Source organism: Delphinapterus leucas, chromosome 1 (assembly GCF_059928025.1).
Source record: "Delphinapterus leucas isolate spDelLeu-1000000601 "Yukka" chromosome 1, BTC_Dleu_Yukka2, whole genome shotgun sequence".
Classification (NCBI taxonomy): domain Eukaryota; kingdom Metazoa; phylum Chordata; class Mammalia; order Artiodactyla; family Monodontidae; genus Delphinapterus; species Delphinapterus leucas.
This window is the reverse complement of record NC_143129.1, coordinates 99,422,289-99,449,268: the sequence shown is the minus strand read 5'-3', so window position 1 is coordinate 99,449,268 and position 26,980 is coordinate 99,422,289. Positions and strand designations below refer to the sequence as shown.

The 26,980-nt window shown below is 36.7% G+C and overlaps 2 protein-coding genes across 5 annotated transcripts in view; both read left to right on the top strand.

The window, feature by feature from the left end:
- Positions 1 to 25,172, top strand: part of RNPC3 (RNA binding region (RNP1, RRM) containing 3) — a 79,499-nt gene extending 54,327 nt beyond the window's left edge. For 2 of the 3 annotated variants that reach the window (XR_002646107.3, XR_002646104.3), the window contains exon 16: positions 2,463 to 25,172. The gene's annotated coding sequence lies outside the window, so the exon portion shown is untranslated. Of the gene's footprint in view, positions 1 to 135 lie in introns of all 3 variants that reach the window. The other variant, XR_016394645.1, reaches the window with a different exon arrangement.
- The window catches only part of LOC111180102 (amylase alpha 2A), a 42,543-nt gene continuing 18,025 nt past the window's right edge, over positions 2,463 to 26,980 (top strand). For both annotated transcript variants that reach the window (XM_089918884.1, XM_022584193.2), the window contains exons 1-2: positions 2,463 to 2,548; positions 25,428 to 26,212. The gene's annotated coding sequence lies outside the window, so the exon portion shown is untranslated. The remainder of the gene's footprint in view (positions 2,549 to 25,427; positions 26,213 to 26,980) is intronic.

Sequence of the window (26,980 nt, the reverse complement as noted above, 5' to 3'; positions counted from 1 at the left end):
GTTCCTGCCTCTCCTCTGTCTCCAAACTTGTCTCAGTCCTGCTCTAGTGGCATGCTGGGTTCCCCCATCAGGCTGGCTGGACCTCCACAAATTCTCTGTCTCCTGTGAGGGTCCACCCAATTGTGTGTTCTCCAGGTTCCCTTTCTCCCAATTGGAGCAAGTGAGAGTAAAGCAGACTCATCCACTCCCTTGGATCTGCAGCCCCATCTGAGGTCCTATCTACCTACTTTGAATGCACAGGTGGGTAGAAATCTCCTAGGTATCCTGGTATAAAATGCAGAGGACTTTTGTTTGGTTATGGGTGTCCAAGTAGTTGTAAATCAAAGGGGAGAGAAAAAAGGAACAATGCATACCACCATGATGCTGATGTCATGTTAGTTTTGTTACTTTTTAGAGTGGTTATTTCTCTAATGTAAATGCTAATTGTCTTGTTCTTTGGTCTTATTTTCTATATCAATAAAACAAGATGATTATATTTAGATACGTGTTTTCAAATTACCAAAAAAAGGGACATTACAATTAATCGCAGATTTTTTATAAAGCTACAATTTCATGACTATATATTAAAATATGTTTTTATACAATGTTTTGAAATTTTAGTTATTATTTAAAATCTGGAAACCACTGGACTAGTTTATTCCAATAGTCTCTCTCAAGGTTAACATTCTCTGATCTTACGGTTTATTCTTCCCTTGACTTCCTACATCCCAAGAGAAAGAAAATGTCATATAAGAATGTTTTATGAATCAAATATCTTAAGGGAACTTAATGGTTGTATCAATCAGGATAGAATAAGTTATGCTGCAGTAACAAAGAACTAAAAATTCTCAGTGCCTTACAATAGCAAAGTTTATTTCTCTTGTTCATCTCAGGTCAACAAGGGATTATTCGTATCAGTCACTTTACATTCTGTCACAGAAAGATATTGACACATTTTTTACCATATAGAAGCCCCAAAGTAAAACATTACTTCTGTTTGCATCTCATTGCCAAAGCAAATCACATGAGCACTCCTGAATTCAATAGGACAGGGATATATATTTCACCTGCAGGGAGGAGCACTGAATATTTATAAACAACAATATATTCTGTGGGTGAGTATGATATTAGGAATAAAAACTAACAGAAAAATGAATTTATTTAAAATGAAAATTAGAAAAACAGGAAATTTGAGAATAACTCTTACTACTTCTCCAATCTTCTGAGCATATTAATATTAGCTAAACAGAAATTTCCAGATATCAGAATATCTTCACATACAATTATTTTTTTTTTGATTTTTTAGAACAACCCAGTGAGGGAGATTAAAAAGACTGAATTGTGGCTAAAGTCTCACTACAGAGTTAGATTGTTTGGTTTTGAATTTCAGTCTCAACATTTACTAAAATATGTTCATGGACAAATTGCATTGCTTAATTTCTCAGTGCCTCAGTTTCCTTCTTTTAGGACTGAATATAATCGTAATTCTATCCTGAATTTATATATCTGTGAGGAGTCAAAGTGATAACACATGGAAATGGCACATAGTAATACTCAATGCATATTGCTAGTTGTTAATTATTTTTTGTATTTTTATCATTTATCAACAGTACTATGATTCCCATTTTTTAAATGAAAACCTAAATGCAATCTATAGACTTTAATGTTTCTCTAAGGTTCACATAGTAGATGGCAAAGCTTGGATTCAAAATTAGATTTTTGGTTTAGAGATTTTGTTTACATTCTAGTCACACTTATTTAATTTGACACAATCATATTCTAATCTGTGTCTTTAAGGTTATTTTAGCAAAAGGTTGTTTGTTTTTTTCCTATGGATTGATATAAATGGTTCAGGAAAAAAAGACTGGCTGAGATTGGGAGAGGATATTGAGAATAAGAAAGGAAGACAAAGAGAAAGCAAGCAACTGAAAAGGTACAGTGTAATTAGAGTAGGTGGCAGGGCAGCCAACTGAGCTGGCGGAGGGAAGTCAGTGGTTTGCTCAGGAAACAGGAGTGATAGTGGCCAATCTGGTGCTGTTGTGGAGCTCAGATTAGATTTTTTGTGCAAATTGGATTTGGAGAATTAGAGCAGGATTGTAAGACCACCTACTGAAAGGAAGAGTATTATAGGAAATCTATAAAGTCCTAAATTCAGCATTTTTTTCCTAACTGAAGAGAAAGCAAAACCAGAATTGTGTGACTTTGTTGTTTTATAATTGAAATGACTGAACTGTGGATTTGAGAGACTGCTGACTTTAGGGAAGTCGATGTGGTAAGTTATTTTAATGGTTTTTGTGTATCATATAGTTCCCCCCTCACTTTTTTCTTGAAATAGGTGGTTTCTGTCATATGCTTTGATATAGTTCAGAGTCTCACAATCTGTTTTAGGTTTGTTGACAACTCAAGTTTCAGTTTCCAGCAGCGTATACTGTTTTGTTTGAAATGCGTCTGAGGCTTGGTTCAAAATGTTTCTCTCATTTCAGAAATGTGGTATGCAAACTTCATTATGTTTGCCTTCATTTCTCTAACCTTCACATGTGACTTATTATCCTGAGAATAAACCTTATGGGTAAGTCTGAGCTAACAATTTTTTTCTTCTTAACATTGGATATGTTTTATTGAAACTTCAAATATAAATTTTCAAATATAAATACTCCCTAAGAAGCACTGCTTTGTTGTTAAGCTATTACCAAACATCCTATTTAATATTATTTAGGAATTCCCAAGACATCTTATTTAGCACATTATAGTAACCATAAGAGCTTTAAAATAAAAAGAAATTTCCTCTATTTAGAGCAATCCAGAAAAAATGAGGTGTGGGCAACAGAGCATTGATATTAGTATCACTAATTATGAATAGCTTCTCTGAGGAGAACCATTTTAGGAAAACTATAATGGGAAGTAGACAACAACTATTTCAAGTTCTTATTTTTTTGTTTTGTTTTGATGCCAAAGATGTCAAGAATTTGTTTGCATTGTTTACTTCCCATGATATAAATATACTTTAGTTGTTTTAATTCCTCTGCTGTGAAGTTTATAACTCTTTAGATTGACTGAGATGAAAATTAAGATTAAGTGAGAAAACATATGACAATGGCTGATCCTTGGTAGAAGCTTATTATATGTTTGCATATCTCCACCTATGCTAGGATGCTAATAAAGACCCCCAAATTGTGTTTGCAAGTTGTCCTTTATTTTAATAATATTTTTAAATGCTTTGTGAAAAACACTTATTTGTTACTTAAAGAACAGTTCAGAGATAACTGATGAGGCAATGAGGAAAAGTTGTTTCAAAACTAACATGTAGACTGCCAGAAGCTCTAAAGAGTTTTAAAAAAAGAGAAGAGAATGGGGAAAAAATTGCAGGTAGAAAACATTGCTTGTCCTTTCTTATCACCATCTGTTCCTCTGGGGGATAAAAATATATCTGAGATGTAGAAAGTATTATTAGAATTTGGGAATAGTGGAATGGAAAGACAGAATGTCCAAGTAATGATAAGTGAAAGTGGGAAGAGAACATGAGTTTCTAGCAGTTTGAATAGTACCAGAAGTAAAAATAGCAATAAAATAATAACAATATTACAGCAACCAAATACATTGAGCTTTTACTGTATCCATGCACTGGGATAACAGCTTTATATGTGTTAATCCATTTAATCATCATAACAACTCTATGAGGTACATACTACTTTTTCTAGTTTACAGATAAATTTAGAGAGGTTACTTTCCAGGATCACACACCAGATAAATGGTAAGGTCAGGATTTAAACAATGCTTAGTCTAACTCCTAAGGTCGTAGTCTTAACCATTACATTTTAACATTTGGAACCTTGGGTCAAGTATGAAGTTCAAATGTTCTCTTCTCTAACTCTCAACTCTTTATCACCATCAGCCGTATGTCATCCACTATTTAGTCAGTCTTCTCTCCTATTCTGTTTCTAATATTCATGTACATTCAGTTAGTCTCTTGTCCTCCTTGCAAATTTTCCTTCCTATTTGTTTTTGAATACCTTTCTTTGGTAATTAAACTCCTCTCCCTATGTTGAAGGTAACTCTTTATATGTTCCCTACTACCTGCCCTATCATATAGACTGCAGAGTTATAACATTGGATTCAACATGTCTATTGGTACCTTGTCAACTTTTAAGGGTCCAGCTCTCTAGGCCTGATAATCCCACCAGAGTGAAATGGCCTACACATACTAGTTGCTTATGAATGGTATCTGTTCCGACTGCTTGGTGTCTGTGCTAAATTAGTTGTTAAATCTTTTGTGTGCCATTTCTGAAGCTATCATTTCTTTGTTGAAAGCTTCCAAGTCTCTCTTCTTCTTTCTTCATATCTAATTTTTTTATAGCCCGAACTCAGTATATTCCATATTAACTCTTCAGTTTCCCTAAATCAATCTGCCTCTAGGTTACACTATGCATGATAATGCCATTGTCATTGTTCCACTCACTAAACTTTAAATCATAGAGTCCTCTTTGATTCTTCCTTTTCTCTATTCCCCTACATCTGATTAGCTACCATTTCTGTAGAATTATCTCCACCAAATCTATTGCATCTCTCCTCTCTATATCAATTCATTATTGCTGAATAACAGTAATTTATTATGTCTCATATGTCTATGGTTCACTAAGTAGTTCTTCTGCTGATTTAGCTCTGGAACAATCATTCAACTAACAGTTAGCTGGTAGGTCAACTCACATGGTTAGAATGGCTAGGGCCAATTAGATCTCTCCATGTGGCCTTCCCAGTTATCATCACAACACAGTGGTCTCAGATTTTCAAGAGATGTGCAGATGCTAATCAAACTTCTGTTTGTGTTTGTGGCTTGTTTGCTGACATCCCTCTGGACAAAACAAATTATAAACCAATTCCATAATCTATTTAGGAAGAGATTCCACAAAAATATGGATACTGTCAAATGTCATTCATTGGGTGGCACTTATTGTTACAATTTACCACAGTCTCCTAATTTTCATTTTTACTGCTGAAATCATAGTTCAGATTTTCATCACTACTCTGTTTTACTACTGCACAAGTTTTCGATTGTTTCTATCTCAGTTCTCTTTGCCTGCCAATCCATCTGCTATACTACAAAAGCTCCAGTCATGTTACTTTCCTTTTTAAAAATAAACAAATGAATAAAAACCTTCTATAACTTCTCATAGCTATCAGAAGAAAGTCTGCTTTCTTCTCCCTGACTTTGAGAGGCCCCCAATATAACTTTCCTAAGTCCTATGGCTCCCCTACTTCTAACTCAATGTTCTACAAAACTATATTAACTTCTTGCTATTGTCCTTGCCTAATTCCTACAATTGCTATATTTTTTTCTTGCTTAAAAGCCATTTCACCTTATCTCTTTTCATTAAAATCAAATCTATTCTTCAAGTCAATTTTACCTTCCCGTATTCCCATCAGTTACAAAGGATTTTCCTATTAGTGAAATCCTAAAGCACTTTACTCATCTCTCTCTTAAGATAGTGATCATATCCTTCATTTTATTATTGTTATTTGTATTTGTGCATGGACATGTCCTTTCTCAGACTTAGTATGAGAAAGGTGCTACAACAGTGTTGTCCAATAGAAATATAATGAAAACCACATATGTAATTTTAAAAAATTTAGTAGCCATATTAAAAGAGGTAAAAAGAAACTAGGAAATTTAATGTTAATAATAAACTTTATCTAGCCTAATGTATCACAAAATATTATCTCAACATATAAACAACATACTAATTAATTTTTTACATTGTTTTTCATGCTAACTTCAAAATCTGGAGTGTATTTTACATACATATCATATTTCTGTCCAGATAAATCATATTTCAAGGGTTCAATAGCAAAGTGTTGCTTTTGGCTACCATATTGGACATTACAACCTGAGAATTCTATGAGAAACATTGGTATAGTACAGAGAATGTTGACTCGTGGTAGGATGATTATCAGATTTTGGCCTTGTTACTTATTATATGAGCCTGAACAATTTATTCAGTCTCTCTTAGCCTTAGTTCCTTTATGTATACAAAGTTTTTGCAAGGATTAGAGTTGACTGTATTACACAGTTTCTGACATGGTGTTCATTTACTTAAAAAAAACCAATGTGGACATGACCCAACCTACACCAATGTCTTGCAAAATACCTGGATGTTAGAGTCTGTATATTGTAACCATTTATTGATCACATAAGCCATTATGCTATTTGTTTTGCAAGGAATATTAAATATGAAGTCTACCTTTAAGAAGATTGGTCCCAGAATGATGGCCATATAAATACTTATTTTTTACAATATAAATCAAATATCACTTAATAATACCATATAAGTTAAAAAGCTGTCTTACAGAGGAGTCATTAACTATTCCTGGGAATATCAAGGTAAGCTTCATCAGACGCTTTTTCAACTGCATCTGAAAGGAAGAAAAGTTACCAGATATTCATGGGTGATGGAAGGGAACCATAGAAAGTTAAATAAAGTGCATGAACGTCATGGAGGAATAAAATTCCTTGTAAAATATGAATAAATTTTAGTTTTGCAATGGATAGGTGTTAGGGACTTCATGTTTGTGTTCCACCCCCCCAAAAATTCAAATGTTGATACCCCAACTCCCAATGGAATGGTATTAGTCTATGGGGCCTTTGAGAAGTAAATACGTTAAGGTGAAGTCATGAGAGTGAAGCCCCCCTGATAGGATTAATGTCCTTGTAAGAAGGGAAAGAGACTGAGATTTTCTTTACTCTACACCATGTGAGGATGCAAGAAGAAGGTGGCCATCTGTGAACGTGGAAGGGGGTTCTCACCAGACATTGGATCTTCTGATATTTTGGTCTTGGGTTTCCCAGACTCCAGAAATGTGAGAAATAAATATTTAATTATAAGCCATCCAGCCTATGGTATTCTTGTTATAGCAGCTTGAACTGAATAAGAAAATAGGACACAGAATATATTCATAAAGTAGGACACAGAGTCTATTCATAAAGTGGGTGAATATGGACCCACTTTGGGTCCTAGAAAGGACCAAAGGAGAGCATTAGGATTCATAGAGTGCTCTTGGTACCCCCTCCAAAAAGCTAGTACTACCTCATTTTTCATCATCTTAATAAATGGTATCACCAAATATCTATTTCTTTAATATTTCTCTTTCCCTCATTCTTCAGCTTGAATCTATGTATAAACCTATTGCCTTTCTACCTCTGAGATGTATTCTGTCAGTGCAGCACTCCAAGCCACTTACTACTTTCCTAGACCACTGAAAAAGCCTAACTGATCTCCTTGCCTCCACTGTTGTCTTCCTGTAATCCAGTTTCTTCACAGAAGAGGAAGAATGATTTTTTTTAAGTAAATCAAAATCTCTTAGCTACCCTTCTTTGAGCCCCAATGGCTTTCTCTTTCATTATGTTCCAAAGGGTGCTACATGATCTGGCCTACCTCTCTGACCTAATCTCGTTTTACTCTCCCCTTGATCACACATTATTTAGATGCACTGCCTTTATTTTATTTTAGTGTCACTGAGTATTCTAAGCTTTTTTCTACCTGGGCTTTTACTATTGCACTTTCTTCTATCTAGGTTGCTCTATCTTCTATCTTCAAATAACGGGCTCCTTCTAATCCTTCAAATTCTACCTAAAAATCACTTTCTCCGGGATACCTTCCCTGACTATTCAAGCTAAAATACCCTGATGGTGAAGTCATTTTCTATTTTATTACACTGTTATTTCATACTAGTTCTTACTGCCATCTTAAATTGTTTTATTATTATCATTATTTACTCATGTATTTTCTTTCCTTTCCATTAAAATGTAAGCTGCTCGAGAACAAAATCTTGTCTGTCTTGTTCATCATTGTATCCTGAATATCATCCTTGTGCTTTAGCAAAAGGCAGACACTCAGTTAATGCTTGTTGAGTGAATGGATCTTTTTCCCCACATGTACTATATTCTCTCTAGTAGGATTTCATGTATTAAGAAGGAAAATGGATGTGAATGTATTAATCTAGTGTTTTATCAGGTATAAGAGATATTTGGTTATAAGAGATAAGAGGGGAAAAAAAGCCACACTCTATTGCTATAGCCAATGAATTAAGCAAAGGATTTGATAGAGGGGGCAGGGGGAAAGGTCTGTTTCCTCAATTCATGATCGTTCATCTTCCAAATAGTTTCTTAAATCTTAATGTAGAAACTTCAGTAACTAAAAATATTGGTTGTGATACCAGAACTGAATTGAATATTCTGTTTCTTTTTGAAATTGAAACATTGCAGATGTTTGCAGTAGGTAGTTAAGGCAATATTTTGACTGTGAATTCAGTTGGCTCTAATTATTATTTTCCTTCTATTAGTGTAGGACTTTAGAAATAAGATCTAATCCTGTTAAATAATAATTGCTTACAGACTTTTTATATGTATATATATAGATGTGTGTATATATATATAAAATGCAAGATGTTTAAAAAGGTTAATATTCCCTCAATAAGGAAAACATTGTTATAACATGTCATTTAGATCAGCTCTAATAAGTAACCAACTTGAAAAACTCAGAAAGGCATAAAAAAACATGTATACTTAAATAATTATAATATCATTACAATCAACATTTTTTTATGTTTTAGAAGATTCTCATTAACCTTTTTGTCGAAGGCATTTCTAAGAACTCAGAAAAGCATGTTGAAAAACATGTTTGTTGCCATTAACACCATTTGCCCAGCTATGCATCTCTAATATATGTCTGTATTTCTTACATATGGTGTTTCTAACAATTAGTTAGGGGTAGCTGATTTAATGATTATTCCCATACAAAGTCATAACACTTGGGTGCTTTTTACAATATAAAGGCCCTTTTATGTTTAATAAGTTAAAAACTAAAAGACACAAATTATGCAGTCTATAATAATTAATTATCTGGAGCTCACAGGAATCTTCTCCTACATTCTCTATATTCTTTTTTTCATTCTCTTTCCAATGGCTTTCACATGATGATGTTGTATGTCTTTGGTTTCCTCTCTTAACCTCTAATACAAATGGATGTTTATGTAGGGCTCTCATGACACCATTTACTCCGAGTTTTCTTCCTGATCCTCTAGCTATTCTCCTTCACCTTGACTGTAAATGTGGAATTTATTAACGCTTTCATCTAGGTCTTCTTATAAATTTCAGTTGTTTTATTTTAATGATTGAATAAGAAAATAGAATCCATAACTTGGAAGCTCTCTCTTCTTTTCACCCACAAATCTATCTATACTTGCCCCTGTCATTTTCTTCTATCCTCCTGTTATGATGAACAAAGTGCACTTCATTTTACCAAAGTCCATTCCCTCCATTTTTACCTTTGTGAGGACTTTATTTCTTAAATTATCCTTTCTCTTCAGATTTAACAGTCTTTCTTTTTCTGACAGATTAGTCCCCTCAGATTACATATATCACATTAGAATCTTTCAACTAAAATATCCGTGACCCTCAGTTTTTCCCTACTTAGTCAAACTGCTGAGTTTTCATCACATAGTCTCAACATCCTCAACACTAGTCATTTTTCCTCTCCTTACTGTTCAGTTTCCATCATCACTTTATTTAATCTGTTCTTGTCAACATAAAATATTTGTTACTCATACAATGTACCTTTTTTATCCTCATCTTGCTGTACTTCACGATAGGATTCAATATGGAAAGACACTCTCACCTCCTCTCTTCCTTTGGCCTCTGTGATTGTACTCTCTCCTTGTTTTCCTTCTCTCTCACTAATTGCTCTTTTTCAGATTTTTTTTATTGTCTTTGACCTAAGAACTCATTTGGATCTAATTCTCTTTCTTTTCAATCCTCTCTTTAAAGTGTTTGCCATCATTTCCACGGATTTAAAACACATACTTTGGCATGGAGGCCTGCATCTTGAAAGCAGATCTGATCTTGGACTTCAGCCTCACATTTACAAGAGATGCTTCACATCTCTACTTCACTGTTTCACAGACATCTCCTACTTAACATATCCAAACTGTGACCTTCAATTTGTTTCTTCAAGAAGCCTTTTGGTATTCCCCACTGCTCTGTTTCACCACTTACTAAGATACCTGAGGTATTTCCTTGATTTTTTTCCCCCTTCTCTTAACAACTTGCCCTACTTCTTCATATAAACCTTAGCATGATCTATGAATTTTTATCTTCAAACTATCTCTTAATTCCTTGCACTTTTTTTCTTGTATCCTCTTCCACCTCTTCATCCAGGTCATCATTATGTCTTGCCTGTGTTCCAAAACAACTTTTCTCCTGTTTGTACTGTTTTACTTCCTCAATTGATTTTACTACAAACCACAAAATAATATTCATAGTATTTAAGTCAAATTACAAACTCACATGCCTTACACTATTACATTTTTATTGCATTTAGACTAAAATCTCAACTCCTCATGATAACCTACAATACTACACATTATCTGGCATGAACCTAGCCCTTGAACCTCAGCTTTGCTCTTTCCCTTAGCAATCCCATACCCTCAGTCATGATGGCCTTTCTTCATTTACTTGAATGGGCCATGTTATTTTTCACCTTGGAGATTTTTGGGGATGTTTACCCCCACTTATTTTGGAATGCTCCTAACCCAGGTTTTAGTATGGCTGGCTCCTGTTCTTTATAAGTGGTCCCATAACTCAGTGACTGGCATCACCAGTCATTCAGTTCTGCAAGCAAGAAATCTGCTCTCATCGTTGAAACCCTCTTCTCATATGTCACTCAGACCATCATGCATTCAGCATCACATTCCTAATTTCCCTTCTAAATATTTCTCGACTGAGTTCTTTTCTCTCTCCACTGCCACTATCTAGCCATGCTTTTGTTAAATGACTAAAATCTCTTATTTTACCAACATTATTACGAAGAAAACACCACAGACTCACAATTTAAAACCAGACTTTATTGTTTGTAACAAATGCATTGCAGGATGGATGCAGGGAGTCCAAACACAAGCCACGGCCTGGGAACACCTCACAGCAGTTTTGTAACACATCAGAATTACATGCTTTCTTTTAGGTAAGATTGTACACAGAGAACCCTTTTAAGAATTTCCTGGTTGTTAGCAGGGGAGTAGGATAACCATGATAATCAGGTATGTACATCCGGGAAGGGAAGATGAACATTATGGACTTAAGGCTGCAAACTTCAAAAAGGATATTTGAAAGGGATTCTATGATGGGATAGCAGTATTTGTACAGGGAGCATATGTGTATAGAGGTTAAAGAGCTTGTCCAGGAGAATAGAACATCAAGGACATCTATTGAAATTGTTACTATTAGCATATCAAACTGATAGAACTTCACGTTCTGTTGACTATGGAGGGGCTCGCTTCAGCATCAGCATCTACCTTAGCCCTTCCTCTAATCATTCCATTGTCTACTGTGCATCCAGAATGGTCTTCTCAAATCAGAAAACCACCACCAGCACCACCACCTTTCCCAAACCCTGTCAATGGATTACCACTTACCTTAGAATAAAAGGCCAAAATTCTTAGCAGGGCTATTAGAGTTTTCTGCATCTGAAGACTCATCTCCCAAACTCTCCTCTTCAACTTTTTTTTTTTTTTTTTTCCTATAGCCATACTAATCTTTTAGTTACTCAGATTCACTGAGCTCCTTTTATCTCCTCAAGTTCAACTCTGGGAAATTCTGCCTCTTCTTCTTGGAAGGATCTTTTCTCACCTCTTTCCCTAATTAACTGCTATTCATCATTCAATTCTTAGTTCAAAGGCCACTCCTATAAAGTCATTTATCCAGGATTAGGTCAAATTCCCCTACTATTGTCATGACTTTCTGTACTTTCCTTCTTACCACTCACCATAAATCTATAGGACAGTGTCTATTTTGGTCTTTATTGAATCCTCAGTCGCAGGACAGGGTCTGGCAGATATTATTTAAGAACTCAATAATTATTTGTAAGATAAAGTGACATAATGAAAGAGAAGAAGAAAAGAAAAACGTCAATTTTTGAGAAGTAGAAACTTAGTAAATATTAGGCCTTGGAATAGAGTTATTCCCCTCATCCTCAGTCTAATTCTTCCCACATTTCACCAGTTCCTGATTACCTTGATTTCTCAGGTCATAAATGTCCTGGGATCTCAATAGCAGCAGAAGAAGTATAGACATACCTCAGAGATATCGTAGGTTCAGTTCCAGATCACCATAATAATGTGAGTATCTTAATAAAGCCATTCACAGAATTTTTTTGGCTTCACCAGTGCATGTGAAAGTTATATTTATAGTGTAATCTGTTAAGTGTACAATAGCATTATATCTTTCAAAATGTACGTGCCTGTTTGAAAAAATACTTTATTGCTAAAAGAGGCTCTCATCTGAGGCTTTAGTGAGGCATAATAGTTTTACAGTAATAGCATCTAATATCACTGATCGCAGATCACTGTAATAAATATAATCATAATGAGAAAGTTTGAAATATTGCGAGAATTGCCAAATGTATGACAAAGTAACAAAGTGAGCAGACGCTGTTGGAAAATGATGGCTTTAAACTTCCTTTGTACATGGTTGCCACAGACCTTCAATTTGTAAAAAGTGCAATATCTGCAAAGCACAACAAAACAAGGAACGAGATATGTCTGTATTTGAAAAAAATTCAACATTCTTCTGTCAACAAATGAAGTATAGAAGGAATGTACCTGAACATAATAAAAGTCGTACAGGACAAGCCCATGGACAACATCATACTGAAAGGTGAAAAGCTGAAAATTTTTCCTTTAATATCAGGAACCTCACCTCTCCTCATTTCTATTCAAAATAGGATGGGAACTTCTAGCCAGAACAATTGGGCAAGACAAAGACATAAAAGACATACAAATGAGAAAGGAAGAATAAACTTGTCTCTGTTTGCAGATGACATGATTTTATATATGGAAACTCTTGAAGGTTCCAGCAAAAATCTGTTAGAATTAGCCAAAAAATTCAGTAAATTTACAGAGGACAAGATCAACGTGAAAAAATCAATACAATAACAACAAGCTATCAGAGAATGTAAGAAAGCAATCCCATTTACAACCGCACCAAAAATAATAAAATATTTAGGAATAATTTAACCAAGGGAGTGAAAGATCTGTATGCTGAAAACTGTAAGACATTGAGGAAAGAAATTGAAGAAGACATAAACCAGTGGAAAGATGTCCTATGTTCTTGGATTGGAAGAATTAATATTGTTAAAATGTCCATACCACCCAAAGTGATCTATTATCAACAGTGCAATCCCTGTCAATATTCCAATAGCATTTTTCACAGAAATAAAATTCAATCTTAAAATTCCCATATGGAATCACCGAAGACCTTGAATATCCAAAGTCATCTTGAGAACGACAAAGAAAGCTGGAGGCATCACACTTCCTTATTTCAAACTAAATTTCAAAACTACAATAATCAAAATAGTATGGTATTGGCCCAAAACTAGGCAACAGAGCCCAGAAATAAACCCTCACATATGTGGTCAAAAGATGTTTGACAGGGGTGCCAATACCCATCAATGGGGAGAAGATAGACTCTTCAATAAATGGTGTTGGAAAATCTGGATATCCACATTCAAAATAATGAAACTGGTCACCTGTCTTACATCACTGAAACAATTTTATTTGAAATGAAAGATTAAATGTAGAACCTGACAGCATAAAACTAGAAGAGAACCGGAAAATGCTTCAGGATATTGGTCTCAGCAGTGATTTCATGTATATGACACCAAAAATCGCAGACAAAAGAACCCCCAAAATAAACAAGGAGAACAAGATCAAACTAAAGAGTGTCTGCATAGCAAAGAAAACAGTCAGTAAAATAAACAAGGCAATCTATGGAATGGGAGAAAATATTTGCACACGGTGTATCTGTTAAGGAGTTAATATTCAAAATAGATAAGGAACTCTTACCACTCAGTAGCAAAAAACCCAAATAACCCAATTTTAAAATAGGCAAAGGACTGAGTGGACATTTTTCAAAGAAGACATACAACTGGCCAGAGGTACATGAAAAGGTGCTCAACATCACTCATCATCAGAGAACTAGCAAATCAAAACCACAAAATATCACCTCACACGTGTTAGGATGTCTATTATCAAAAAGACAAGAGATAACAAGTGTTGGCAAAGATGTGGAAAAAGGTAACCCAGGTATACTGTTGGTAGAAATGTAAATTGATACAACTATTATGGAAAACAGTATGAAGTTCCTCAAAAAATTAAACGCAGTACTACCATATGACCAAGCAATCCCACTCCTGCATATAGATTCGAAAGAAATGAAATCAATATCTCGAATTGATATATGTACCCTCATGTTCAGTGCAGTATTACTCACAATAACCAAAACATGGAGACAACCTAAATGTCTATCAGCAGTGAATGGATAAAGATAATGTTATTTGTCAACTTGAAGGGCATTGTGCTGAGTGAAATAAGCCAGGCAGAGAAAGACAAATCTTGTATTGTATTACTTATGTGTGGTGCGTTAAAAAAATTAGAATTGAACTTATAGAAAGAGAGTAGAAATGGTAGCTGTCAGGGCCTGGGGGCGGGGGGGGGGCGCGGCAAATGGAGAGATATAGTCCCCAGGGTACAAACCTTCAGTTATAAGGTGAATGAGGATCTACTGTACAGTGAGGTCACTATAGTTGATAATATGGGATTGTACACTTGAAATTCGTTTAGAATAGATTTTAATAGTGCTTACCAAAAATTTTTTTTAAAAAAGGGAGTTAACTATGTGAGGTGATGGATGTGTGAATTAAATTGCTCTTGGCAATTACTTCATAGTGCTAATGTTATATCTAATCATCACATTGTACATTTTAAATATATAAAGTTTTATTTGTCAATTATTCTTCAATAAAGCTAGAAAAAAATCATGGGGAAGTCAAGTACCTTGAGAAAACCCCATCACGTTTCTAGGATTTTCAAACCATAAGAGCTGTCAACTCTTTGGTACGCTATACCCTTATTATGTCAACCAAGTACTCCTAAACAGGCAAAATGATGCCACATGGTCTGGGTATAATATATTTGAAATCTGTTTTTTCTTTGTTCACAGTATTTTCTAATCCTTTTCTCATGTGTAATAACTTGTTAACAGTTTCTTCCTTTAGATGTTTCATTTTATCTACAGAAGTAATTCTGCCTATGAATACTGAGTTATTTCTCTTCTCATGGAAGGGAAAGTAACTATTTGTGTTGAAGAATTATTATTTGTGATTAGACTTCCATCTGTAACTCAAAACTGAGCCAACAAACACCATCATATAGTATGACGGATAACAGAATGATTGGAACATTAGCTCATGCCTTTGCAGAGTAATCTCAATATTATGATGATCAGGATCATTTTTTATTATCATTCAGCTTCCAAATAGAGTGCCTCTAGATGCTGAACCAATATGTGATATAAGCTTCCAAAAAGACACTTATGTTCAATAAACCAAATCTCTAAAGAGATTACTTTTCTGTGGTATGTAGAGATAAGTCAGATGGTTTTTGCAAAGGATAGAAAAGTCTTCACGTATTTAAACCAAAGTTTTTAGAACATTTGCATTTTGTTCTTATGGCTGTATCAAAGCAGTTTCCTTCCTTCCAATATGAAAGTGTGAAAAATATGAAAAAATTTCAGGGTCTTTATTCAGGGCTAGTTCAATTGACTTAATTTTTCTTCTCTTTTGTTTCCCACTGCAAGCCTCTTAAAAAAAAATAATAAGTCTAGAGATAAAGGAAAAAACATCTAGATCCCTCAGATGTAGCTTAGAATTTGTTGCAGAAAATTATAAAGTTTTAGAAGAAATCATTCAAGGGCTCCAATAAAAACAATACTTCAAAAAAAAAAAAAAAACCAGAATGGAAAGTGATAGATTAAAAGACCTTTAAAGGTCTTTCACAAGAAATTGAACAGATCAGATGGGCAGATGTGCAGTCTGTTTTCTCTTTTTGTCCTGGAACATAGACTCTGGGGGAAAAAAAGTGTGGGTAAGAGCCACTCACATAATTTGTTTTTAGGTAGAAATGGGTGTCTTGAAAGGGTTTAGGTACAAAGAGCACGATTTACACTAGAATAAAAGGTAAAATATGTATTATTTCCCTATAATAGCAAATCTGCAAAATACAACTGATACTTTGGGATACTTTTCAAGGTCTTATTTGTTATAAAATGATTATATGTGCATCAATTCAATGAACGGACATTTTGGAAACACTTCTTTGAAGCTCAGTTCCCTCACCTGTAAAATGAAAGGAATATCTATTGTTTTAGTCTGATGTATCAAATGAGAAATTGTATATAATATACTAATCATTATTTCTGCCTAAACGCATATTTCTTCATGTCCTCAATAAAGATGTGTTTCTTATTCTTTTTTTTAAACTTTATTTATTTATTAAATTTATTTTTAAATTTAGTTATTTATGGCTGTGTTGGGTCTTCGTTTCTGTGCGAGGGCTTTCTCTAGTTGTGGCAAGCGGGGGCCCCTCTTCATCGTGGTGCGCGGGCCTCTCACTATCGCTGCCTCTCTTGTTCTCTGCGGAGCACAGGCTCCAGACGCGCAGGCTCAGTAATTGTGGCTCACGGGCTCAGTTGCTCTGCGGCATGTGGGATCTTCCCAGACCAGGGCTCGAACCTGTGTCCCCTGCATTGGCAGGCAGATTCTCAACCACTGCACCACCAGGGAAGCCCTGTTTCTTATTCTTAGTGCTGAGGTCTGTCAGCCTAATACTCTCCTAAAATCTAACTCAAGGAAGAAAGAAAATCACAGAACATTGGAACTGGAGCAGAAAGTAACATTCAACTCTAACTTGAACTCTTGCCAGGGTCAGTCTGTGTGTGCTTACCTGTAAAAGTCAGTTGACAGAAAACCTCTCTGTCTTGAGTTTAGTACTTCTAATTCAGTTCTAGGTCATAGGATCTGTAGGAATGCCTCTATCAGAAATGTCAGCCTAGCTTTGTATATTATCTTCCATGTGCTCTAGGGCCGCAAGTAAAGATTAAGTAAATTCTGTAGCTTACAATGAAAGCACATATCAATCAATCCAACATACGTTTATTAAGTGCATAGGACTCTTTTAGGTACTTTGAAACAGGTAACCCATGTTTAAGTAGGAGTCTAGTTGTGAGAGCAAAAGAAAACTATGTGATACATTAATAAAAATAGAGGAAAATATTGTAACAGTGTGCATAATGAAGTATGGGAGTAGGAAAATGATGCCTGAGAAAGCTTTGTGGAAAAGGAAGGGCTTGATATATAGATGAGGATTTGTAAGGAGGAGAAAAGAGGGAGGAATATTCCAAGAAGAAAGGAAGTGACAGAGGCACAGAGGAATGAAAGAGACTGTGTGGTGGTACTAAATAGATTAGTTGATTAGTGAGGCTGGAGAGGGAGATTTATGGGATACGAGGGGAAAATAGGTTGGATAGGTAGAAAGAGACTAATATCAGAAAAACACATTTCCTGTCAAGGCTTTCCTAATAGATTTGGTATATCAATACCAGCAATGGCATTTCTGACTATGTAGAAGATTACTTTCTATGCAAGACCTTTAAATGTTTCCGTGGGGAAATTCTAGGAACTATCATTCCTTAAACTGATAGTAATACAGAGTTAGTTTATTAAGTTTTAGGTTACATTAATTTTGTGGTCTGCTTCACTCCTCCTACTAGCCCCAAGCTGTGTAGTTTAAATGAAACTGAATTCAACACTTGTAGTCCACTTGCACATAGGTCTGCCAATCTTTGAATCCTTTCAGATTTGTGTAAACCTACGTCTGTCAATCCTCACTCCAGGCTACTATTGTCATGTGTTGAAATCACTGATTTTGAATGACAACCTACTTCCTGCTTACTATTTTTATATCACTGAGGATGGAAATAACAGAACTATCCCTTGATTTAACTGTCAGTCCAGTGACACCTCAAGCATACTATAACATTTTACAAAGCCCCTCAATCTGCCAGAAATGGATGGTTTTAGTAATATTGCTGGCTTTGTAGAAGATGAAAGTTTAGCTATGAAATGTTTTCCTGTACCAAAATGAGTATTAATACATTAAAAAAAATTAGAATAGAGACTTACATCCAGCAAAACCCTCCTCCAATGAGAATAAACTTAAATTTTTTTTCATTTGAGAAGGAAAGGCATTATTTGGTATAAGGATTTTCTGCTTTATAGTTTAATGATACCAAATTAAAGAAGAAATTGGTATCTATTTTTTGTTGTTAAAAAAAAAACAAAGGGAAGAAAAATAAAAAGGACTAATATCTACACAGAAATTTTTCTGAGTAAAAGAAAATATTTTGTGTAAATACAGTTTCATGTTATAGAGGTTTAATTTTAGAGGTACTATATGGAAACATTTTCAGTGTGCAGGCTTAGAGGTGTCGCTACATAAGAGTCCATCTTCCCAGATCCTGGGGTGAAACTTACTGAAAAAGCAAACAAAAATGTAAGGAAGACACAAATCAAAACGGTTACCTTTATTTAAAAGCTAATAATGTAAGAGACTAGTTTTTATCAGCAGACGAGCGTCATTCTTAATAGTGAACCTAAGAATTAGATCAACGTTTACACTCAAGAGCCTGAACTGGAGCAGGGCTCCCCTGGATGGGGCAGAGCCTCTCTAGAAGAAAAAAGCAGAATACCTTTATCAACCGACAAGAGAAAGAGAAGGAGCCGGGCTACATATGTGCAATATTTCCTTCCAAACTCATCAAAAAGACTTTACCCACTTCCTCTAGCGAGTGAAGTGGCAGAGAGACGCCAGAGTGTTCGGTACATGTAGCTATTCCTCAAAATAGAAAAAGAAGATGAATAGAGAAAAATAATCTCCTTCATACGTTTTGGCGTTTTGAAAGTACAATAAGTGTGTTGTGTTAAAGTCAATAGTTTTAAAGAAGGAAAAATAATATGAAAAAATAACCTCAATTATAGTTTCTTTCTATATCTTTTCACTGTTCCTTGCTAGTGACTCAGTAATAAATATTCAGAGCTCTCTCTAACAGTTCATTTGCTCTGGAATTCCTATCCATGCCCCATGATTGTCTTTGATTTTTCTCTCCCTTTTGGAGCCTTCCTACCCTTATGCAACATTTGGTCATGGGAAACTCACAAGAATAGCATCCCACAATTTTACAATTTTACTCTCACAAGTTCTTCCATTAAAACTTTTTTTTGGGGGGGGGGGCTTTCTTGGTGGCGCAGTGGTTGAGAGTCCACCTGCCAAGGCAGGGGACACGGGTTCGTGCCCTGGTCCAGGAAGATCCCACATGCCGCGGAGCAGCTAGGCTCGTGAACCATGGCCGCTGAGCCTGCGCGTCCGGAGCCTGTGCTCTGCAACAGGAGAGACCACAACAGTGAAAGGCCCGCGTACTGCAAATAAATAAATAAACTTTTTTTCTTTTTGTTAACTCATCTCAACTAGTAACATGTTTGTCTCTCGAAGGACATACTACATTACAGTAAACGTGAAAGAGGGTTTACTGGGGAATGTTACAAACACAACACATAGAATGCTTCACAGTTTCATTAATCCACAAAGAGTGATGCTTTGGCTGGCACATCTGGACTGGGTGACCACAGAAAGTGCTCAGCAGACAGAGACCCCCACTTCCCCAATGCAATATAAATATGGGAGGGAGCAGCCAATAAGTGGCTTTGTTAGAAAATATGGCTTCTGAGTCCAGCCTCTGGTATTCCCTGTTCTTCCATTGAGCTCACTCAGACCTGTGGAGTCAACCTTCTTAGTAAGCTATCAAAAGAAAGAGGAAATGAGTCCTCAAAGAAAATAAAATTTATCCCTTCTTACTGCCTCAAAATCTTAGTAGGTGTTAATGGCTTAATATATTGATAGTTTATATTAACTGAATTAAATTTTAATGATTATTTTTAAAAATCTCCTGGAGATAATGTCTTAACTCAGAGGTGTGACTGCAGTGGTAGGAATATCTAACAGGGAGGATATGTAGGTAGACTCTGAGCAGTCTTCCAACTGCCAAATGTCAGTCACTGACTACCACGTCACTTCCCACTAGAGGGTAAAGAATGCTCCGAGTGTCAGAATCTGCCATAATCTACTTACACGTCAGCTGAAAAGCTGCGTGGAAGTATGTTTGTTTTCTATTTAGCAGTAACATACATATTCCACAGATGTACTCATGAGTGCAAATGAGAGAATGTTTCATTTTCTCTCTCAAAGGTACACTTAACAAGGAGCTAAGATCTTTTCAATTGGCGACGTTTAACATGGGACATATTCTGGTAAAGGCATGGCTAAAGGAGTGATAAGAAGAACACTTACTTTTTATAATGTGATTATTTAGGTTGTGGAGGAAAGGGATATTTCCTCTATGATGCATCATTTAGCATAATTATTGATTATTTTTTAGCTATTTATATGTGGATGTCATTTGGGTATACAGAAACAAATTACTTTTAGGAGTAAGGAGAAAATTTGTAATTTTCTAGGTAGGATGACTGTGTAGTCACATAGGTTACAAATGTGTTTTTTAACTTATCAGGACAACCCCCTCCCCCTGCCCCTTTTAAAATCAAAACCTCCTGTGGAAAATCAATGTATAAAACTCTAATAACGAGGCTCCTCTCTTTGGAATTGTGGTGGGATATTTGGGAGCTGGATTGCCCGCCCTCACCTCCTCCCTCCTTGTCCAGGAACACTTGAAAGCATCTATAGGGGCATGATATGTTGCTTTTAAACTTAAGTACAGGAAGAAATTTTGTAAATACTATATTTTTGATTTTTAAATTCAATACCTTCTGTGGAAAATGTTTTTGAGACCTTTAAAAGTTACAGTGTTCGAAAGAATATTATGAAATAACCTGTAATATGTCAAAATGTTCTTACTATTTTTAACAGCAGCATTTTTATACAATATATTATGTTGAAAACAAGTGGAATGTAACTCACAGGGAGTGTGAAAAGCTGAATAGTTTTTAGCTGCAATAATGCTACATAATCAAGAAACTCAAAATCTTGGGAGCTTAAAACAACAAATGCTGAATTTTCCTGCTCCGAGGTCTGCAGGTTGTTTGAGACAGCTCAGCTTCATGATGTCGTTTACCTGGGCTTGACTTCAGGCTGTGAGTTAAAGTCATGTCTGATCCATTTTCTTCAGTCAGTGGCCGCTCAAGGTATGTTCTTTTCATGATGCAAACAGAAATACAGGGACCAAGTCTTGTCATGAAAGAACATTTAAAGCCTTTGCCTCAGTGTGAAAGTATTCCATTGATTAAAGCAAGACACATGGACAAGCCTAAGAGCTCTATTAGTGGCTTTGAGTAAGAAGTAATGCCATTTGAGTAAGCAGATATACTCTGTATACTTTAATAGGAAGAATTGCAAAGCCATATGGCAAAAGACATGCACGTATATTTCTTTAGCATTGACAAACTACAGAATTTGGAAGAATAATCCAGACCAAAATTATCAAAGGCAAGTACAGACAAAAACCAAACTCAACATTTATCATGGACACTTCAAGACAAATAGGGTATACTAAATCCACAATGTACTTATTAGACAACATACTTACAAGTACATGCACACTTTCCACTACCATAATTCTAAGATTATGTAGTTTCCTTTTATAGTTAATTATTATAGTTAGCAATAACTTTTAGTGATAATTCCTTCCAGGGTATTATCCACATGAGCCAGAAGATTCGAACATGTGCATGTGATGAGTATTTATTGTTCATCCCTGTCAAGCATCCCCTCCTCCTTTAGTGGTAACAGTACATAAGTTTCCTGGTAAGAAACCACACAGAGACCATGTTTCACCCATTCTGTTAAGGCACAGTTAGCCTTATTTCTCACCTGCAGGGGTAAGCATGTGATCTATGCTGGAACAATCAGGACATTCCATTCCCTTGTTGCATTGTTTGGTTCAGGGGTGGGTTTATATGCCGAGCCAGACCAATTAAGAGTCAGTCTTGAGTCTTTGGCTTACATTGTTGGGAAAGAGGTGCTTACTTTTTTCTCTGAGTTTGCCACTCTGCTGGGAAGTAAGCTTGACACTGCGTTTGACCAGTTTTGCCACTGTGTGGGAAAATCCTGCCTGAGAATGAAGCCAAGACACTGGAAAGCAGAGCCAAGAGATGGAGACAGAAAATGTCTTGAGGTTTCTTTGAGCTTTTAATTCCAGTCCGAAGCCATCTGTATCCCTTAACTTCCCAGTGACAAAGCTAACAAATTGTTCTTGATTGTTTTTGCCACTTGAAATCCAAAGCATTCATACTAAAACCTATGCTTCTTTTTGCTCTGTGGTCTCTCTCCAAAATTTTCTTTTTCTGGACTCACTTGTCATATCACTTTGCTAGCACACACATGACCCCTCATTTCAAGGGTCATGTATTCCATGTCATCTTAATGTTTCACTATATCCTGGACTCACACTTAATTCATTTGTTATTTCTCCTGAAAGTGCAGATTTGCTAAATAAAAGGGGTTCTTTAGCCAATAACTTTGTTTCCTCAGTTAGGTTTCATATCAACTCTCTGGTCTCAGTGAAGATGTGTCTGAAGATTCACATGTTTCATTGTATGTCTCAAACTCTGACTCCACTCATTTCCTGTGGCACTGACAGCTTGCCCTCAAAGTCTTCCAGATTCTCTATCTGGAAGATGTGATGCCATATCTCAGACGTGATTGTATTCTCCTGAACCGTGTGGCACCAGCCATCTTCCTCCTTTATATTGTGGATTCCTTGATGCCTGCTAAGCTACCATGTGAAACTGTCTTTTGACTAATATAGACCACCAGCCCCTTCCCTGCTGATGCAATTTCTCCTTGTGCAGAGACCATGCTGTTGAGGCCACACTTCCACGCCAAAGCCACTATTAGAGCTCTTTAGTGCCAAAGTTTTTTTCTGTTTGGGAAGAATCTCTTTCCTGCAACACTATGTTGCATAAATCTCAGATCAGTGTTGCCTTTTAATTCAAATGTATCACAAAGAATTTCAGTATATATGCATTTGTTCCTTCTCCAGACTTTAGCAATCAGTCTGTGGGAATTTGACCACAATCCATCTGAGAGACAGAGGCATTAGAGGACTCAGACTCCTCCCTCCTTTCCCTTAACCGTTTGATCAGTTTTTGCCTTTATTTCTTTATGAGTTCTTTCTTCAAGGTTTCCTGATTTCTTGGGAAAGAGAGAGGTCTTGTCTCTCTCAGTCCTTTTTTATTGGTTGAATTGTATCATTATTACAGCTTCTGATCATGTTGAGAATCCCTCCACTAAACATTTCTGACTGGATACACTGCGCTCATGGATTTTTATGGACATTAAATTTACAGTCTGAATTCTACGATACCACTCCATTATCTCCTCTTATCCTTAGAAAAACAACAAACAAATATATCACTGTAAATTAAGATCACAGAACCTCAACACTTAAATAGAATGGAGCATACCCTGTAGCCAGGCAGGAAAGCAGAAACACTTTAGAATTCTCAATGGTTCCATCATTCACTGTTAGAAATTAGAGCGCTGTTAGAATTATTTCAATCATCGGATGTATTCTTTGTTTCCTTTTTTGATTATCTGGAATTATCACTCTGGACTCACTTTGGCACCTAACCCTGCTGCAAACCTCCTGCCCAACCTACCTATAAATCATTCTACTGAGAATAGACTTGTTGCTTCGCTTAGTTAACCTAATGTATTTACAAGATTAGCAATACAACTTAAATGCATCAGTGCTTATATTTTGAAATATGCCTTATCTCAGTACTGTGATCATTAGCACTTAAGACCTTACCATATCATATCTGAACTCAAAGTCTTTCACAGTGACACTGCTTTTGATGGTAAAACCCACAGTTTCCAAAACATCCAGGACATCAGGAAAGATGTTCTGGTACAACACCGTCACCTAGGGGTTTGCTCAGATGTTCTGTGGTGCAGTGGTGGACTGAATTAGTCTAAAGATCTTATGTCTGGTCAGATTTGGGTCCTGTGATTATGTCCTAATGCAAGAGAAGCCACAGAATTACCTTCTCTAAACTTAATGTCTTGATGTAGCTAATATTCTATGGTTGTACGTTTTATTAATATCTATCCACCTCAGAATAAAATGTCATACTGAAATTTCTTTTTTTATTTTTTCATTTTTAAATTTTATTTATTTATTTGTTTACTTATTTATTTATTCATTTTTGGCTGCATTGAGTCTTCGTTGCTGCACCTGGGCTTTCTCTAGTTATGGCGAACGGGAGCTACTCTTTATTTATTTATCTATCTATCTATTTATTTATTTATTTATTCATGTTTGGCTGCATTGAGTCTGTTGCTGTGCGTGAGCTTTCTCTAGTTGTTGCGAGCAGGGGCTACTCTTCCTTGATGTGCATGGGCTTCTCATTGCACTGGCTTCTCTGCTTGCAGAGCACGGGGTCTAGGCGCACGGGCTTCAGCAGTTGTGGCACGTGGACTCAGTAGTTGTAGCTCACGGGCTGTAGAGCACAGGCTCAGTAGTTGTGGCTCATGGGCTTAGTTGCTCCACGGCATGTGGGATCTTCCCAGACCAGGGCTCGAACCCGTGTCCTCTGCATTGGCAGGCGGATTCTTAACCACTGTGCCAGCAAGGAAGTCCTCATATTGAAATTTCTTAAGGGAGAAACTTAAATAACTAAAAACTTTGGTTGGGACTGAAACCAGAACTGAATTGAATATTCCGTTTCTGTTTGAAATCGAAACATTACAAATGCTTGCACTAGATAGTTAAGACAATATTTTGACTGTGAAATCAGTTGGCTCTAATTGTTATTTTCCTTCTATTAGTGAAGGACTTAAAAAAAAGATCTAATCCTAGTTAAATAACACATGATTACAGACTTTGTAGATATATATAATGCCAGATGTTTAAAAAGGTTAATATTCCCTCAATAAGGAAAACATTGTTATAAAATGTCACTTAGGTAGTATTGCTGGGAGATTTTATGGCTGTTCTTCACCTGTTTAACATTTTTACTGATAGTTCTTTTCAGATTACAAATAAACAGTTTGTGCTCTAAGTATGTATTCATGTTAACATTTACTTTGTAAAATATGCTTCTTACAGGAATACAGTTTTACTTTACTCTCCCTTTTATCACACACTGTTTAGCTGTGGTGACTGTGTGTGTGTGTGTGTGTGTGTGTGTGAGAGAGAGAGAGAGAGAGAGAGAGAGAGACCTGAGTATTCTAAGCTTTTTCCTACCTTGGGCTTTTACTATTGCACTTTGTTCTGTCTAGATTTCTCTTTCTCTGATCTTCAAATAACTAGCTCCTTCTAGACCTCCAAATTCTAGTTGAAAATCACTTTCTTGAAGATACCTTCCCAGATTATTCAGTCTAAAATACCCTGATGGTGAAGTCATTTTCTATTTCATTACACTGTTATTTCATATTAGTTCTTATTGCCATCTTATTATTATTATTAACTCATGTATTTTCTGTTTTTCCACTAGAATGTAAGCTGCTCAAGAATAAAATCTTGTCCATCTTCTACATCATTGTATCCTGAGTATCACCCATGTGCTTAGCAAAAAGCAGGCACTCAGTTAATGCTTGTTGAATGAATGGACTTCTTCCCGCCTGTACTATATTCTCTATATTAATGTACAGGATTTCGTGTACATTAAGAAGGAAAGTGGATGCAAATTTATTAATGTAGTGTTTGATCAGGTAGAAGAGATATTTGGTTATAAGAAATAAGAGAGAGAGAGAGAAAAAAAAAGCCACACTGGACTGCTACAGCCAATGCATTAAGCACAGGATTTGATGGAGGGGGGAGGGGGGAGGGGAAAGGTCTGTTGCCTCAATGCATGGGCATCCATCTTCCAAATAGTTTCTTAAATCTTAATCCAGAAATTGAAATAACTACAAATTTTCTTTGAAGGTGAAACCAGAACTGAATTGAATATTCTGTTTCTTTTTGAAATTGAAACATTACAAATGTTTGCAATAGATAGTTCAGGCAAAATTTTCACTGTGAATTCAGTTGGCCCTAATTGTTAATCTCCTTCGTTTAGTGAAGGACTTCAGAAATATGATCGAATCCTAGTTAAATAATACATGATTACGGACGTTTTATATACATATAGATATATAGGAGCTTCCGGGAAGATATATAGGAGTAAGACGCGGAGATCACCTTCCTCCCCACAGATACACCAGAAATACATCTAAACGTGGAACAACTCCTACAGAACACCTACTGAACGCTAGCAGAAGACCTCAGACCTCCCAAAAGGCAAGAAACCCCCCACGTACCTGGGTAGGGCAAAAGAAAAAAGAATAAACAGAGACAAAAGGATAGGGACGGGACCTGCACCAGGGGGAGGGAGCTGTGAAGGAGGAAAGGTTTCCACACACTAGGAAGCCCCTTCGCGGGCGGAGACTGCGGCTGGCGGAGGGGGAAAGCTTCGGAGCCGCGGAAGAAAGCGCAGCAACAGGGGTGCGGAGGGCAAAGTGGGGAGATTCCCGCACAGAGGATCAGGGCCGACCGCCACTCACCAGCCCGAGAGGCTTGTCTGCTCACCCGCCGGGGCGGGCGGGGCTGGGAGCTGAGGCTCGGGCTTCGTTCGGAGCGCAGGGAGAGGACTGGTGTTGGCGGCGTGAACACAGCCTGCAGGGGGTTAGTGGGCCACGGCTGGCCGGGAGGGAGTCCGGATAAAAGTCTGGACCTGCCGAAGAGGCAAGAGACTTCTTCCCTCTTTGTTTCCTGGTGAGCGAGGAGAGGGGATTAAGAGCGCTGCTTAAAGGAGCTCCAGAGAAGGGCGCGAGCCGCGGCTAAAAGCGCGGACCCCAGAGACGAGCATGAGACGCTAAGGCTGCTGCTGCCGCCACCAAGAAGCCTGTGTGCGAGCACAGGTCACTATCCACACCCCCCTTCCGGGGAGCCTGTGCAGCCCGCCACTGCCAGGGTCCCGGGATCCAGGGACAACTCCCCCGGGAGAACACACGGCGCGCTTCAGGCTGGTGCAACGTCACGCCGGCCTCTGCCGCCGCAGGCTCGCCC